Consider the following 16,776-nt stretch of genomic DNA (forward strand, 5'->3'; position numbering starts at 1 on the left):
TCTGAAGGTACAGCAGGACCTGGTGTGCTTCCCTAGCAGACCCTCTCCAAACATTGATAAGCAGGGATGGGAAAAATGGGGTCCTGAGTAAAGATAATTTTCAACACAAAATTCTGGTTAAATAGTTAAATTTCTCTTTTGGACCAAGAACAGTATGATAGAAATACAAAGAAAACAGCAAAATAGTTGCAACTCTGAAGTTGTTAAGAGTGAGTAATCGGGGAGGTGAGAAGGGAACAGATAAATATGCATATAGTAATTATAGAGCAAGATTTGAGGAGGAAAGGAATCTAGCTACCATTCTGGTATGTTTTCCCTTCACTGCTAACTGTCATTGATTACCTTCTGGATTCCATTTAACTAAATGAAAACAATTGGGCTTTATGAAGGGATATTTGATTTGAAAAATTAGAAATAGATAGAACAATGAATGATAAGAGCAAAGTGGTGATTTATTCATTTCCCGGACTATTGCACTGCCTGCTCCCAAGCACTCATTTCTCTTCTCTTGACAAGTGGAATCCCTATTAAGTTGGAGACTCAAATACTACCTTCTCTTTTAGCACACCTGTCCTATCATGATCTGTGTCTCTTTAGAAGGAATGTTATACTCAGAAGTCTAATCAGGTACCACCAATATTTCTGCTTTCAGATATACAAAATTTTAGAAATTGTTATCAAATAACTCAGACATTAATGGGTTGCTTTTTCATGAACAGGTTTTTATTTGCTTATTTTAACAGGGAAAAAATCATCCTTTATTCTAGAGAATTTAAGGCATCTAAAAAATTGTTATGTAAGAATATGTTTTAATATGTAGCAATGTTTCCCCCCACCTTTCAGTATAGCTATTCCAGTTCTCAATATTACATGAACTAGGAGAAAAATGAATATTTTAAAGAGATATTTATGACTGATTCTGCTGGGTTCCAGACATTCCTCATAAAGCAGGGATACTCTACAGAGAAAACTATTATAATCTTTCCCTTTTTCTATACTAAAATAAAACTGTTATCTTTTTTTTTTGTTGTTAAAACACTTTCCTTACAAAAAATGCCTGATAAGCAAGGAATGTTACTAAAAAACAGACACTGTTAAAATAATCTTTTGAATTTATTTTTAAAAAAATTTTGAAGCTGTTAAACATTCCTGATAATGGCTCTGTACTAGTATGTTCTGTAATTCTTCTAAACTAGTGTCTCCAACTTATTATCTGACCAGGCCCTCCTTGTTTTACATCATAAATTCCACCTTGTGTTAACAAAGACCCAAACTCCTAGTTGAGCTGATATTTTCAACTCACCTGCTGTTAATTCTTAGGCTAATCTAAAACCTACTCCCTCAGCACATTATCAAGAACTCAACCTTATGTATTAAGTCACTCAGTCCTTCCCTGGTGTCTCAATGACACCACCCCCACCCCAGCTCTTCCCAGTACTTCCCATAACTTCACCTGATCCCTCCCCCAGGGTTCTTTGAAAAAACTCATTTTTCTATCTTCAAGTTGCTGGATTCATGTCAATCCCAGCAAAGCCACCTATTTTGTGGTTGCTCCTTCTCCCTTTTTCCCTCTTCTTAACTGTCTTTGATATTCTCAATAGCTCAGTTGGCAAATGTTTCTTCTTTGTTTAATCTTTATTACCTTCTTAAAACTTATTTTCTTTCCCTTGTTGACTCCCTAAAACTACCTGTGAAAACCTGTCAATGAAAATTTAAGGACTTTTCACCATCCTGATTCATAAAGCCTTATGATTTCTTCACCCATCTATTCCTGCCAGCCCTCTCCCTGAGCATTTTTCCCTACTACAATCACTCTAATGCAACATCCATTCAGTTGCCAAAACAATTTCACTAAAACACAAGTCTAAATATGTGTTGATCTCCATGAATTTGAATTTATTAAAAAATTAAATTAAATATGATAACCTCCACTGTTCATTCTAATAAGGGGGGGGATCTCAAGAAAGAACAAATGGCATCAGATTAACCTGTATGTTTACTAAAATTTCTCTAAGTTTGCTGATTATGCAGACATCCATGGGGCATGAATAGAAAACTGAACCCCAAAATGGAGTTTTACAAAGTGATTCTTAAACCATCCCACTATCAGAAGGTGATATCTGAAAAGGCTACTTCTGGTTTGTCCATCTAGAGATCAGCCCTTAGTTCAGGGATGTCATTTATGTCAGGTACACTAGAGTCAGATGGTTCCCTATCAAAATTTATGTTATGACTGAAAGTATCAGATAAGATCATAACAACTCAGAACATTTTTGCCTTATCATTTATGTTAAGAACTCCACAAAGCATGGGAACCTTACCCCTCCAGGACATTGCCATCAATTGAGGATTGATATAATGGGAAGATTCATATTTGCTTAATGACTTAAATAATCTGTTAAATATTTATGGGCACTCCATTAAATAACTAATATTTGGGGGGGCAACTAGGTAGCACAGTGGATAGAGCACAGGCCCTGGAGTCAGAAGAACCTGAGTTTAAATCTAGTCTCAGACATTTACTCAGACATAAAGTACCACCAACACTGCCACCATCACTACTATAATCACAACCACTACAAATCTACTAAAAAACTCCAATGGTTGCCCAAAACACGTTTGCCTCTAATATCAAAAATAATTTCTTTTCTACATTTAAACTTCTTCAATACTTGACTTCCTAATTGTATTCACGTCCCTTTCATATACTATACAATTCAAGCACACTGAACTTTTTGCTAGTTCTCAGACAACCTTCAGTTTCCCAACTTTGATTCTTTTACCAGTGTATGAATACTTTCTTTCCTTAACCTTGCCACCTGAGATCTCTATTTTCAAGATTTAGTTCGAATTAAATTTCAGACCTATTTCAGTACCCACCACCAGCCAGTTGGTGTCTGTTAGCAGCTTTACTTATGTTTTAATTTTCAGTTGCTTTTAATCCAGACTCTTTTCAATCCCCTTTGAGTTTATCTTGACAAAGAAACAAGAGTTATTTGCTATCATTTTCTAGATGAGAAAAATGAGTCAAAAAGGATAAAGTAATTTGCCCCAAATCATGCAGCTACTAAATGTCTGAGGCTATATGAGTCTTCCTGACTGTAGGCCTGGCAGTCAGTTTTCCTTAATTCATTTCCACTGCATTTATCATACATGTTGTCCTCTTCTCTACAAAAGAATGTGAAATCCTGGAGAATAGGGACTTTTTTTTTCTTTGCAACCCCAGTATTTAGTACTGGAATTCCAAGTACTTAAGTAAGTAAGTACTTAAGGAATATTTGATAACTAAATGACTAAGTTCAAAGAATGCTAGTGTCAGTAGCAATATACAACCTCTCTATGCTTTTGTAAGAGATCCACCTGCAGCAAATGAAGCACTGACTTTAGGGATTTATTAATCTAGTTTCGGTATTTGTAATTCTCATTTAGTTAAATATATAGATTCAGATGATTATATTATTTATTTATTTACTCTTCTTTGTTTGTTTTTGTTATCTTCCACCTAGGAGTTCAGAAGCAGGGGAACTCTGGATAAAGAGAAAGAAATATTGTAATCTTTTTTTTCTTTTTTCTATATTAGAGACAAATATTGTAGTCTAGACAAATATTACAATCCTTTCTTTTCTATATTGTTAAAACCCTTCTCTTTATTGACCTTGAAGTGATAAGATAAATCATCTATTAGCAAGAAATATACATAACAAATTCCCTCCTCAATTAACAAACCCTATACCAAATAAATACTCTGTTAAATATTTATGGGCACTCCGTTAAATAGCTAATATTTGGGGGGGGCAACTAGATAGCACAGTAGATAGAGCACAGGTCCTGGAGTCAGAAGAACCTAAGTTTAAATTTGGTCTCAGACATTTAATACTGACTTAGTTGTTTGACCTTGGGCAAGTCATTTAACTCCATTAACTTGCAAAAACAGAGATGAAACTAGATAAAAAAAGTTAATATTTAAAACTGTTAATTGTTCTCCATTCTACCTTGTACTAACAAAGCCTGATTCCCTGCTAAACTAGCACCTACAAATTAGGGAAGAAATACTTAGTGCTAACAAATACTTTAAAACTGGTAATTCAAATTCCTTAAATCTGTAGTTCTGATTTTAATTTTCAACTGAAGATAACCTCTTTAATCATAAGAAGGAACATTACCCTTTGTCATATGCTAAGTCACTCAGTCCCTCCCTAGTACTGCCCTGGCTCTTTTTCCCAATCCCTCTCATCACAGACAGCCTGCTAGATGCTTAGGTAGATGTAGATCTTTATTTATTTACATATAGATATAGACACAGCCATATATTTTCAAAACCAGTCTCTGAATGATTTATTGCATTAGAAGCAGAATTCAAAACTGGATACTTATGCTCTTGTTATCCCTTAATCTTACTAAATTAATGATCAATACTCATTTCCTGTACTTTTGCTTTGATAATTCCTGTATTCAAGTTATGTTTACTTGAATTTTCAGCCTATTTATATCTTTCTGTTTTCCTTTTAAATATAAATTTTACTAATTTCTTGTTTTACACTCTTGAAATTTCTGAATATGCTTTCTCATTTTATCAACCCAATTATTCTTTTTCCTTCAAAAAAACAAAGGAAAATAACGCAGAATAATAAAATTTTAAAGCTGGAAAGTACCTTCCATGTGCTCTGTTCCAACCTATATTCAAAAAATAAAATTTCTACTTCAATATATTCAGTAAAGACTCAACCACTCTTTTCCTTATTAGAATGCTCCAATTTTGGGTAGCAGCCATCATTTGGATTACACACACACACACACACACACACACACACACACACACACACACACCATATGTTTCCCAAATTTGTTTCTTTGTAAAATCTGCCCTTTGCTCTGATTTCTAAATAGAATAAATCTATGAAGTGGGACATCTGAGGTATACCATAAGGGACCAGAGTAGACCCTGGGGTCTCTAGAATGGGGCAGTGGGGATGGCCTTGTTGTACCTGGAAACTGGAAAGCACTCTGGTTGGATTTGCAGAGAGAAAATCTTCTGTAGACCTTATTCTCCTCATCTTTAAAATTAGATTTAGAACAACTAGGTAGCACAGTGGATAGAACCCTGATATTGGACACAAGAGGACCAGGATTCAAACCCAGCTTCAGATACTTGTCACCTGCATGCTATGTGACCTTCTGCAGGACACTTAACTCTAATTGCCTTGTAATCAAGGGCCACCACCAGTTGTTCTGATTCGTATCTGTCCACTAGACCCAGATGACCCTAAAGGAAAAAGTGAGACTGGTGATTTACCACAGCATTCCCTCACTCAAAACCAATTCATGTGCTTGTAATGGCATCACCTCCCTGATGGCTGGTATTCTTTGAGAATAAAGGACAAAACAAGGACAACAAAATGGAGCTAAGTATTTAGTTATTGCTGTCATGACCAGGGGGTAGGAAAGTACTATTACTGATACAGATCTGGATCAACTCTGTAATAGCAATCAGAGAGTGATCTGTGGAATTCTGGGGTTAGAGGGCTTGTCTGGAAGGGAATGGAAGGAGAGAAGGGAAGAATAGAAGGATAAGGGAAGAGAAGGAAAGAAAAGGATAAAAACACAATACCATTGACAAAACTCCTCCTTTGTTAAGCAACAACTTCAGGGTCATCTCACCATACCCAGGAAGAATTTTCTTCCAGGATAGTATTTTCAAGAGAAAGTTCATATTCTAGGATGATGAATGCTGACCTGAAAGTTGTTGAGACTGTGAACCAGGTGCAATCAGAAGAGAAAAAAATCATTTATAAAAAAGGTGTTGGAACTGTAGAATTCACTTGAACTTCTTTCTGGAGTCAAGGAAGAGGATCTGAAACTGAAATAAGAAAACCAAGTTCTTGGATGGTATTTAGAAAACCTTTTAATTACATCTAGTGTTTTTTGTATAACTTATACAAAAAGCAAGAAAAATAAGGAGCTACTTCCTGGTTAAAGTAATGATATTGCTGCTAGACTTGCTTGTTTTTTTTTTTCATTTTCAGTCTGTATAGACTTTCTATATATTAAAAACAAAAATAAAAATGTTAGTTTGTAGCACAGTCAAGTTGAAACCTCTAACATAATTGGAGCTGTGAGTGAGTTTATGTTTATGTTAGACTTCAAAAATGTGCAAATGAATGTAGACAATATTAGAATTGCATATGTTTGTTAAGAAACTTGAGGATAGATGATTTGTCAATATTGGATTTAATTTGTATGGTTAAGCCAATAACTACCTTATTACAAAAGTATTTTCTGTTTTGTGGTAAAGTACATATATTCTTGGGGCGGCTAGGTGGCGTAGTGGATAAAAGCACCGGCCTTGGAGTCAGGAGTACCTGGGTTCAAATCCGGTCTCAGACATTTAATAATTACCTAGCTGTGGGGCCTCCTTGGGCAAGCCACTTAACCCCGTTTGCCTTGCAAAAACAATAAAGTACATATATAGTTCTATCAAATGTGCCAGTTATCTTGTGCCTCTTTCCATTATTATCTTTTTTCTTATCACCACTTCCCCTAAAATTTGGTCACTTAATCTATAAACCTATTTATGGAGGAGAAGAACCAAAACCATAGCTATTTGAGATGAATCACATAATTTTTTTTTTTCCAACTGGGACATATTTTATAATTTGATGAGTTAGAACTATTGACTTTCCTCTAACAAAGTAAAGAAAATAGACAAATGATATTAAGAAAAACATTAAGAATCTTTGGAACCTTTATTTACTATGAGAAATTAATACATAACCATGATAAGAACAAAATAATAAGAACAAAAATAATTCCAGTTTACTTATCCAAAGGAAGTACAGGAACCTACCATAAACAAATTAACTTCAATTCCATACCAGTCCTTGCCCATTCACTTTTTGGTCAAAGTGAGGGGATATCTTTTAGGAGAAAGTGTTAGGAGTAGTAAATTCTTTAAACATAGCTATATATTCTAGTGTCCAGAAAGTTAATTTTTCCACAAAACGGTTTTTGGAGTTAATCAATATTACATGCTAAAAATGACAAGAGTTTGTATTTGGTGCAAGTTAATTATAATTTTTTTTTAAATTTCTCTTTGATTATCTCTAAACTTAAACATTTGAGTTTTAGGCATGTTTTGATTTAAAAAAAATCAATTACAGAGGGTGGCTAGGTGGCGCAGTGAATAGAGCACTGGCCTTGGAGTCAGGAGTACCTGGGTTCAAATCCAACCTCAGACACAATAATTACCTAGCCGTGTGGCCTTGGGCAAACCACTTAACCCCATTGCCTTGAAAAATCTAAAAACAAAATCAATGCCCGTACAGATTATACTTAGTATGAGGATCTAAGTATTGTCAATACTTAATTTCTATTCAATAAAAGGTATTTTTTGTTTTTTTCTTATTAACTCATCTACATGACATCCCTTCAAATATTTAAATATAACTTATCTAAATTTTATTAATATCATTTTGGGGCAACTACGTGGAGCAGTGAATAGAGCACTGGCCCTGAAGTCAAGAGGACCTGAGTTCAAATCCATTCTCAGATACTTAATAATTACCTAGCTATGTGACCCTGAGCAAGTCACTCAATCCATTGCCTTAAATAAATTTTTAAAAAATTGAAAAAGAAAATGTGACTGTTCAAATTGCATATGATAATGTATGCAGCATTTTATCCCCATACTACTCCAACTTTTTGTTATTGAAAAGTAGGCATGTTTCATTATTAACTACCTGGAGTCATTGGGAAAAATAATAGGTAACCCAAATTTCACTCTCAGGGGAGTAAATTCCTTCTACCAATGCAGAGTAAAATATTTATTAGAATTTATAAACACTGAGTGGTTAAACTAGAATCATATTGCTACAATGTATGTCAGAATTGGAGATTGAATCTAGTTCTTGTTAACTCTAAGGCTCTAACTCTAACTCTAACCACTATACTATGTTGCTTCTTTCTGGGCTGATTATTGGTTTTTTATTATTAATCAGACCTTGGCTTCTACTTGGTTACCTTTTCATTTATATTGTTGTTTGCTTCTTGGTTCTTTTCATTCATTTTCGAAAAAGACCAAAATATATATATATATATATATATATATATATATATATATATATATATATATATATATATATATATATACACTCTGAATGCTCTAGCATAGGTCATGCCCAAATAGTCCATGTGAACACCTGGAGTAATTACTCTAAACTTACAAATGTCACATTTCCTTTGATCTGCTTTAATTCTTTCTTCCCCATAGAGCACAGAACACTCACTGATGAGGGTATGCCATGTAGGGAACTCCTGTGCCAGTGTCTCCCATGTAGTACAATCAATTCTAAAGTTCTTAAGAGATAGCTTCAGGATGTTCCTATATTGCTTCTTCTGACCCTTTGTGAACACCTGTGATGTTTGTGTTCAACATAAAATAGTCCTTTTGGAAAGTGTACTTCAGGAATTCTAACAATGTGTCCAGTCCATTGTACTTGCACTCTCTATAATAGTGTTGAAATGCTTAGCAGTTTAACTAGAGAGAGGATCTCAGTGTCTGGGATCTTCTGTCAGGTGATTTTCAGAATCTTTCCAAGTCAATTTAAATGGAAATGATTCAGTTTCTTGACATGGCATTAGTAGACTGTCCAGTTTCACAGGCATATACCAATGACATCAGCACAGCTGCTCTCTAGAACTTCAATTTCATAATCACTTTAATATCTCTTATCCCCCAAACTTTCTTTTGAAACCTCCCAAAAGTGAGCTAGCTCTACCAATGTGTGTGTCAAACTCTTTTTTAATGTGTATCTCCCTGGAAAGTACACTGCAAAGGTAAATGAACTTACCTTTTGAGAATACTTAAAACTTCTCCATTAGCTGTAATTGATGGTCCTACATACGGTTAGTGTAGTACTGGCTGATGGAGCACCTGTCTTCACTTGGTGTTAATTTGAAAGAAAAAATTAGCATAAATAACAGAGAATTGATCCATACTTTGCTTCATCTCAGCTTCACAGGTTGCATTGAGGGCACAATCATCTGCAAACAGAAGACCATATACCAACACTCATTCACTTTGGTCTTGGCTTTGTGCCTTGTACAATTGAAGAACTTGCCATCAGTGCAGTAGCTGATCTCGATGCCTTGTTCCATGTTCATCCTCAGAGAAGGTGTTGGATAACATGGCTGAAAACATCTTAATAACAAGCATGGGAGCAAGGGAACTTTCTTATTTCAGTCAATTGGTGACCAAGAAATCTCAAAAGCATCATCCACTATCCAGAATCTGGACATGCATGCTGTCATGAAATTAACATGAAATATTGATGAATTTCTTAAGACAAAATATTCTCATAACTGATGGTATCAAAGACCTTGATCAGATTTAGAAAACTTGTATACAGATCTCTATTCTGTTTCTGGCATTTTTCATGTATTTGTTGTGAAGCAAACACCCTATCAACTGTTCCATGACCCTTATCTGAAGCCACAATGGCTTTCAGGGAGATTACCATATTTGAGGTGAAGGAACAACCTATTGAGAAGGAAATAAGCAAGAATTTTCCCAGCAATGATTAAAAGATATAGACTCTTTTGATTATCATAGCACACTATTCCCACACTTGAGGGATAGACACATCATGCCATAAAGCCTGGAAAATGTTGGTCAACTTTTGGATGATCAATGGACCCCACACTTTGTAGATCTCAGCTGGAATAGAATCACCACCTTGTTACTTGACAGGAGTCTAATGGAATTCAAAAACCTTTTTCTTCAATTGGAACTTCAGTTAAGGACTGACTTCAATTTGAGGTAAATGGTCAATGGCTTCTGCATTAATGACAGCCTGTTAAGAACACTACTGAAGTATTCAAGCCATCTCTGAAGGATTATGTCCCTATCATTAATCAGTGTGACTCTATCAGCACTAAATAGTTGAGATACACCATAGGTCTTTGATCCATAAGTAGCATTCAGGGTATCATAAAGGAACTTTGATTTGTCACTATCTGAATAAAACCAAATTTCATTTAAGTTCTTAATGAGGCAAGAGTACTCATCTCTCTAAATTTCATTTGTACTTTAATTTTAATGGAATTAAATGCTGCCTTCTTAAAAATGGATGAACTATCATGATGGCATACCCTGTAGAGTTCTCATTTTTCTTTTGGCAATTTCTGTATTTCCATCTCAATTTCAACTAATCAGTCTTGATGTTTCCAAATGACCTGACCTTGATGAGCAAATGCAGTTTTGTACATGAGATCTCTGAAATCTTTCCAGTCTTTTTCTGCTCAACTATTGCCATTTGTGTGTTGGCTCAGTTTTTCCTCCAAGTTAGCAATAAACTCTTCCTGTTCAGAGAAACACTCTAAATTCTTGACATTAATTCTTCTAAGAAGTCATTTTTCCTTGTAATTTGTCATTTTGCATACTGTTGTCTTGGTATGCCATATTTTACTCATGATGCATTCATATATGTTTTTCCAATGTGCCTCTCAATTTTTCATATTCATATTCATTATTTCTAACTGTATAAAAATGATGGTCTATGAATGTCTTTTAGAAGTTGTCACTTCTTGATTTGAGTTATCTGGACCCTATCTGCCATCTGAAAATAATTTAAAAAATTAATTATTTTGTTAAATTGTGAAACAATGTAACACTGATATTAATTGAATTTTTACTTCAATGCATACTTTAAATCCATTCTTTGGTCAAAGGGGGTAAAGCATTTCTTTTTTCCTTTAGCAGTTAATCAGGCAATAAGCATTAATTAAGGACTTCCACTGTACTAGAACCTGTGCTAAGTTAAAGGGATTTAAAAAAAGAATCTATATTTACATAGCTTACAGTATAATAGGGTAGATGTGTTTGATTTCTTTGTCTACATAATATACAGTTCAAAATCTCTATATTTTTGTCAGTTTGAATACTTTATACCTTATGTTTTAATATCTAGTAATCTACTAAAAGTGTCAGGTTACATAGCATTTAATTTTTAAATATTTCTAATACTTCTCTTTAATCAACCAACATGTGATAGACTAGAATTTAGGAATACAGAAAGAATGGGAAAAGAACCTGGATTATATTAGCGTCCAAGGGAAGGGATGACATATTATTTTAAAAGATAATCAAGTAGAAGAAAAAATAAATACAAAAATGAATCATATCTAATTATTGGGGGAATTAGGAAATGTCTATTATAGAAATTGGAACTTGAGAGAGGTTATAGTGACAAGTGATCAAATAGACAGAAGTAAAAATAAAATTATCCCATATATGAGTTATAGCTTATGTAAATTCAGAGAAATATGAAACAGAATATTATATAGAGACCAATTTAGCTGGAGCATAGAGTACTTAAGAGAAGTAATGTGTAATTGTCCTGTAAATACAGATTAAAGCAGAAACTCAGGATGTAAAATGTCAAGCTTAAGGATTCATATTTTATCTTAAGACAAAAAAAATGGAGCAATGGAATTTATTAAACAGGGATTTAAGGAATGCATGATCACACTTGCAATCTAAGTTTATTATTTGGTAACTATGTGAAAATGGTTTTGAGATGAACAGCCTGAAGGTTGAAAATTCAATTAGGAGGAATTTACAATACTTCAAAGGAAAGATAGGTCCTCCATTAATGGCTGATCATCTCAGTGGAGATCAGGGACTAGATATGAAAGAGGTTAGGAAGATCTAAACTATGCAACTTGGCCACTTACTAGACACAAGAATGAAGGAGAGTAAGAAAAAATAGTAGAAGAAAAGTAGAAGGAGAGTAGGGAAGAATAATTTGGTAATGACTGAAGTTGTAAAGCTTTCTGACAAAAGATATAAGGAAGCCTAGAAAAGGGGCAAAATTGTTGACTGGGCAGGACAAATAACAGGTCCCTGGTAGTATATGCTTGATACTGGAATGAAAGATTTCACTTATAGAATATTTGACAATTAGGAGATTTATTTAGTTATAGTAGAAAAATGATATTCAACAAGGTTTTGCCTTGATGGACTTGGCAAGGTAGTTAAAGAAGGCACTCTAAACATACTTCCTGTCTAAGTTTTCTTTGAGGTCCTCCAAAAATAAGAGAATTGCCTACATGTCCCCTGAGTATTCTTTTTATGAAAGATTTTACTTATTTTTGAATTTTACAATTTTCCCCCTACACTTGCTTCTCTCCCCCATACAGAAGATAGTTTCTTAGTCTTTACATTGTTTCCATGGTATGCATTAATCTAAGTTGAATGGTTGAATGTGATGAGAGAAATCATATCCTTAAGGAAGAAACATAAACTTTGAGATATAGCAGAATTAGATAATAAGATAACATTTTTTTTAAATTAAGGGTAATAGTCTTTGATCTTTGTTCAAACTCCACAATTATTTCTCAGGATACAGATGGCATTCCGCATCACAGATATCCCAAATTTGTACCTGATGTTGCCCTGTTATTATGAGCAAGTCCATTAAGTTTGATGCTGTTAGGGTGTACCATGCTCTTCTGGATCTGCTCATCTCACTCAGCATTAGTTCGTGCAAATCATTCCACGCTTCCTTGAATTCCCATCCCTCCTAGTTTCTAAGAGAGCAATAGTGTTACATCACATACACATATCACAGTTTATTAAGCCATTTCCCAATTGATGGGCTTTCACTCAATTTCCAGTTCTTTGCCACCACAAACAGAGCTGCTTGTAATATTTCTGTACAGGAGATGTTTTTACCCTTTTTCATAATCTCTTCAGGATATAGATTTAGTAATTGCTGGATCAAACTGTATGCACATTTTTGTTGCCTTTTGGACATAATTCAAATTGCTCTCCAGAATGGCTGGATGAGTTCACAGCTCCACCCAAAAATGTATTATTGTCCCAGATTCCCTACATCCCTTCCAACATAGGTCATTGTCCTTTCTGGTCATATTGGCTAAACTGAGAGGTGTGAGGTGGTACCTCAGAGATATTTTAAATTGCATTTCTCTAATAATTATTTATTTAGAGCAATTTTTTTCCTTATGAAAATGACTATGGATCACTTTGATTTCCTCATCTGTAAATTGCCTTTGCATATCCTTTGACCATTTGTCAATTGGGGAATGGCTTTTTTAAAAAATTTGACTCAATTCTCTGTATATTTTAGAAATGAGTCCTTTGTCAGAAATGCTAGTCATAAAAATTGTTTCCCAATTTACTACGTTTCTTTTGATCTTGGTTAAGGCTTTGTCTGTTCAAAAGCTTTTTAAGTTAATGTAATCAAAATTGTCTAGTTTGTTTTTAATGGTATTCTCCATCTCTTCCTTGGTCATAAACTGCTTCCCTTTCCTTGATCTCTTAGCTTGCTTATAATATTTTTTTTATGGTAAGATCCTGTATCCATGTTGATCTTATCTTGGTATAGAGTTTGAAGGGTTGTTCTAATTCTAGTTTCTGCCATACTAACTTCCAATTTTCCCAAAGTTTTTATTGAAGAGAGTTTTTGTTCCAATAGCTGGATTTCTTGATTTTTATTAAACAGCAGGTTACTATAATCATTTCCTACTGTCTCTTTTTCACTTAAGTCTATTTCACAGCTACACCGCTCTATTTCCTAGTCAATACCATACAATTTTGATGGTTGATCCTTTATAATATAATTTTACATCTGCTAGGAATAAGGCACTTTCTTTTGCACTTTTTTCATTAAATTTTTGTAGATTGTTCATGTTTTTTCTCAATATGAATTCACTTGTAATTTTTTCTAGCTCACTAAAGTACTTTTTTTGGAATTTTGATTGGTAGGGCACTAATCAAGCAGTTTAATTTTGGTAGAATTGTTAGTTTAATTATATTTCTTGGCTTATCCATGAGCAGTTGATATTTGCCCAGTTATTTAAATATAAATTTATTTGTGTGCGAAGTGTTTTGTAATTTTTCCAAAAAGTTTTTGAGTCTGCCTTGGCAGGTAGACTGCCATTTATTTTTTATTGTCTGAGGTTACTTTGAATGGGATTTCTCTTTCAAGCTCTTTATGTTGCATCTTGCTAGTCATATATAGAAATGTTGAGGATTGATGAGGATTTATTTTATATCCCTCAAGTTTGCTATAGTTGCTAATTATTTCTAGAAGTTATTACATGATTTTTTAGGATTCTCTTGGTATACCATCATGTCATCTGCAAAGAATGAGAGTTTTGTCTTTTCATTCCCTATTCTAATTCCTTCTATTTCTTTTTCTTCTCTTATTTCTGAAGCTAACTTTTCTACTACGATATTGAATAGTAGTGGTCATAATGGGCATCCTTATTTCACCACAGTTCTTATTGGGGATGTCTCTAGCTTATTCCCATTACATATAATGTTTGTTGATGGCTACAGATAGATGTTGCTTATTATTCTAATGAACAATCCTATTATTCCTATGTTCTCCAGTGTTTTTAGTAGAAATGTTGTATTTTGTCAAAAGCTTTTAAGGCATCTACTGATACAATCTTATGATATCTGATAGGTTTGTTGTTGATATAACTAATTATTCTGAGAGTTTTCCTAATATTGAACCAAACTTGCATTCCTGGGAAAAATCCTATATGGTCATTATGTATTATCCTAGTGATAACTTGTAATCATTTTGGTAAGATTTTATTTAAGATTATTGCATCTATATTCATCAGGAGATAGGTCTATAGTTTTCTTTCTGTGTTTCAACTCTTCCTGGTTTAGGTAACAGCACCATATTGGTGTCATGGTAAGTGTTAGGCAGAGTTCTGTCTTCACCTATTTTTTTTCGAAGAGTTTATATAGAATTTGGACCAATTGTTTTTTAAATGTTTGAGAGAATTCAATAGTGAATCCATCTGGCCCTGGAGATTTTTTTCTTAGGGAGTTCAATAATGGCTTGTTGAATTTCTATTAGTGAAATAGGGTTATCTTGGTATTTAATTTCCTCTTCATTTAACCCGGGCAACTTATATTTTTGTAAATATTCATCCATTTCATTCAGATTATCAAATATATTGGCAAAGAGTTGGGCAAAGTAATACGGAATTAGTACCTTAATTTCCTCCTCATTAGTGGTGAGCTCACCTTTTTCTATTATGATACTTGCAATTTCATTTTCTTCTTTCTTTTTATTTAATCAAAATGACTAGAGGTTTATCAATTTTATTGGTTTTTCTTTTCAGAAAACCAGCTCTTGGTTTTATTTATTAGTTCAATAGTTTTATTGCTTTCAATTTTATCATTTCTCCTATAATTTTTAGTATTTCCTATATAGTATTGAACTGAAGGTTTTTTAATTTGTTCTTTCTCTAATTTTTTTAGTTGCATATTTTTTCATTGATTTTCTCTTTCTCTAATTTATTCATATAAGCATTTAAAGAAATAATATATCCCCTGACAGCCTCCTTGAGTGTATCCCATAGGTTTTGGTATTTTATATCATTATTATTATTTTCAAGCTAAAAATAATTTATATTTTCTAATATTTGTTGTTTGATCCACTCATTCTTTAAAATGAGGTTATTTAGTTTTAGTTCTGTAGGCCCCTAGACCACTATTGCATATGATTTTCATTGCATTATGATATGAGAAAGATGTATTCACTATTTCTGCCTTTCTCAAATTGATTATTGGGTTTAATGCCCTAGTATATTGTCAATTTTTGTGTAAGTGTCAGGTACTGAAGGAAGGAAAGTATATTCCTTTTTATCTCCATTCAGTTACCTCCATAAGTCTAACATGTCTAGGTTTTCTAACAATCTATTTACCTCCTTAACTTCCTTCTTGTTTATTTTATTGTTCGATTTATCTAAATCTGAGAGTGGGAGGTTGAGGTCTCCCACTAGTAGAGTTTTGCTCTTGTAAGTCCTTTAACTTCTCCTCTAGGAATATGGATGCTATACTATGGGGTGAACACACATTTAGTACTGAAATTACTTTATGTTCTGTGGTACCTTTTAGGAGTTTTTAGGTTCCTTCCTTATCTCTTTTAAACCAATTTTTGCAGCTGTTTTGTTTGAGATAAGGATTGCTACCCCTGCTTTTTTTCACTTCTTCTGAAGCAAAATATAACCTTTTACCTTTTTTCTATATGTATTTCTCTGCTTCAAAAGAGTTTCTTGAAAGCAGCATATTGTAGGATTCTCGTTTTTAATCCACTCTGCTATTTATTTACATTTTAAGGAAGAGTTAATCCAATTCACATTCAAAGTTGTAATTATTAACTCTTTATTGCCCTCCATGTTATCTTCCCTGTTTGTATTCCCCCACTTTCCCCCCCTTCAGCCATATTCCATGGTATTTTGTTTCTGAATACCACCAGCTTCAGTGTGTTTGCCCTCCTATTTCCAAACCCCTTACCCTTTTTTCCCCTTTCCCTTTGCCACTTTTCCCTTCCTTTCCTTCTGTTGGTTCCCCCTTTCCTCCCCCTCCCCTTTTCCCCGTTTAACACTTTAAAGGCAAGATACATTTCTTAACTTAACTGAGGATATTTATTTTAATTTTAAGCCAGTGTGATGAGAATAAGATTCAGGCAGTTCTCACCTCATCCCTTCTTCCCCTTTATTGCACAAGGTCCTTTATACCATTTAATGAAATGAGATTTACCTCATTTAGTGTCCTCTATCTTCACATCTTTTTACTGTTACCCTTTTAAGGAGGTATTGTTTTTAAATCATTTTATTTGAGTCACAGAAAGATCATTATTGTCCATCACTTTTGGCTAAGTATATTCTCTCTGCTAGAACTACAGTTACTGAGAGTTATCAGAGTCTTTCTCCCAAGTAAAGATATAGCCA

General features: G+C 33.8%; 1 pseudogene; it reads left to right on the forward strand.

The window, feature by feature from the left end:
* The first annotated feature begins 5,718 nt into the window (after positions 1 to 5,718).
* On the forward strand, positions 5,719 to 5,974 carry LOC141499279 (short coiled-coil protein pseudogene; annotated as a pseudogene).
* Positions 5,975 to 16,776: the final 10,802 nt, after the last annotated feature.

The sequence above is a fragment of the Macrotis lagotis genome, chromosome X (genome assembly GCF_037893015.1).
Source record: "Macrotis lagotis isolate mMagLag1 chromosome X, bilby.v1.9.chrom.fasta, whole genome shotgun sequence".
In the NCBI taxonomy this organism is placed as follows: Eukaryota; Metazoa; Chordata; class Mammalia; order Peramelemorphia; family Peramelidae; genus Macrotis; species Macrotis lagotis.